Source organism: Penaeus monodon, chromosome 29, assembly GCF_015228065.2.
Source record: "Penaeus monodon isolate SGIC_2016 chromosome 29, NSTDA_Pmon_1, whole genome shotgun sequence".
NCBI lineage: Eukaryota > Metazoa > Arthropoda > Malacostraca > Decapoda > Penaeidae > Penaeus > Penaeus monodon.
The window spans coordinates 9083150-9085063 of record NC_051414.1 but is presented as its reverse complement, the minus strand read 5'-3'; the positions used below and the strand labels follow the sequence as shown (position 1 = coordinate 9085063).

Here is a 1914-nt window from a genome sequence, read left to right as displayed (position 1 = left end):
TAAGCCACTATTTCTATGCTCAGCATTCTTTTCTTACCCAGTAAATTAAATCATACAAAATATAAATACAAAAATATCAAATGATGATACAAATAACACAATATTATTTATATTAATTATAACTGTATGGGATAGGCATTGCGTATTGGTACCACACATGTTCACGTGAGCCAGCCACACAAGCAACACTCCCGAAAGAGTCACCACTCAAGAAGCATAGTGCCCAAATTTTGATCCAGTTGTGGGCCGTGAAGTACCCAGTTCAAATAATTACTCTTCACACCCTACAATTACTCTGAAAAACACAACAAATACACACACTTACAATGGACATCAAAACTACTAGCTTTAATGTGTTCATGCTTTGAAGACTAACTACCAGATGTCAAATAGATCAATCTTGCCAAAATAAGCAATGTAGAGTCTGCAGGCCACCGGTAGTATACCAAAGGTTCAAAATGCAGTGCTTGACATAAACACAATCTGTAACTGTTAACCTGAATCTCTTAAAATGGAAGTTTCATTACTCCTCTATCATAAAATCACTACTCCTTGCTTTGCACCTAAGATCTACAACAGCATTTGTAATCTGAAATAAGACAGAACGATTCCATTGTCCGTTCAACCAAAAAATGTCATCAGTTCCTTCCAGAAATGTTGCAAAAATGCCGTCCAAGTCATATCAGTTACCAAATTCTTATACGTTCTCAACACTCCCCGTAGCCTACGAGCAACACCCGCGGCAAAGTATAATAAATCTGAACAAAGGACAGTTATCTTCCGGAAAGCGAGTTGTTCATGGGTTTTCCCTGAGGTTCAAAGGTGCCGTGGTTTATGCCGCAGCCTTTTCACTAACCCCTGCACGCCTGTAACTCTGCCTGGTTTGCACCCGGAGTCCAAACATCAACTATTATATGCCATGAGTCATGATAGTAGCCGAGGGAGAGTCAGTAGCGTGGAAAAAGGTGAATGAAAATCGACGCACCTCGCGAACGCTGGCTGAGGGAAGGTTTGTTTGGTTCCAACAATGGCCGCAGCAATGGCAGGTCTTCCGGGAGAGGGAGACTTTTGGACGAACAATGTCTGTATTTTGAGCTTTATTTGAGCTTAAATGTGTGCCTTTCCTCGGAGAATACAGCTTCTATCCTGTAGTCGTCTTTTTAGTTTTTATCCGACACACTATATTCGCTGTCGTAACTCATTTCTCTCGGGATAAACCAAACTCTTTAGAAAGTTTGCAATCAATGGGTATTTTGAATAAAAATATGACAATGGTAAATGGATAAATTAGCAAATATGGACCTCGTCGACATGCGGCGTGATTCAAAATGCTACTCATTACACCAATAATTACATAATTCTCTATACATTTATCAAGGAAGCCAAAAAAACATTGCCAGTACAGTGCATGCGTTGATTGCATGCGTGCTCCGTCCAAACGCATTCGTCACGGCACCTTCTTAGGCCTCAAACAGATCTTTAAGCTGTCACATTTAGAATTCAGATGATTATAATTATACATTTATTAATCATGTTCAATCCGCAATCAGCATCCATTAACAGGGTTAACGGGAAAGCTTCAATGTCTCGCTTTGAAACAACCCGCAGATGCCGGCACGTTTCCGTCAGGAAAATATATACAAAACATATACGATTATACATATAGATGCCTTATCAAACAAAGTTGTTAGTCGTCAATCAAAAAATTATATATATATTTCAAATTGCCTTTTAAATCAGAATATGTAAATGTCTAAGAGTTTAGGAAGCTAGTTTTGCAATCTGTTTTAAATGGACAGGCCTGCGAGACGCTTCGTGATGAGTAAAGATCCCGTTGTCCGAGTAGCGGTATTCGTAGCGGCATCTTCGGCATGGATAGACAAACGGACACGGCGGCATATGGCAAGGCAGTTG

General features: G+C 39.8%; 1 protein-coding gene and 1 long non-coding RNA gene across 4 annotated transcripts in view; both read right to left on the bottom strand.

The window, feature by feature from the left end:
* The window catches only part of LOC119591935, an 8918-nt gene extending 7845 nt beyond the window's left edge, over nucleotides 1-1073 (bottom strand). The window contains exon 1 of the long non-coding RNA XR_005230385.1: nucleotides 986-1073. This is a non-coding gene — a long non-coding RNA (uncharacterized LOC119591935). The remainder of the gene's footprint in view (nucleotides 1-985) is intronic.
* The window catches only part of LOC119591933 (zinc finger and BTB domain-containing protein 7A-like), an 82982-nt gene that overhangs the window by 44807 nt on the left and 36261 nt on the right, over nucleotides 1-1914 (bottom strand). The gene's annotated exons all lie outside the window — the stretch shown is intronic.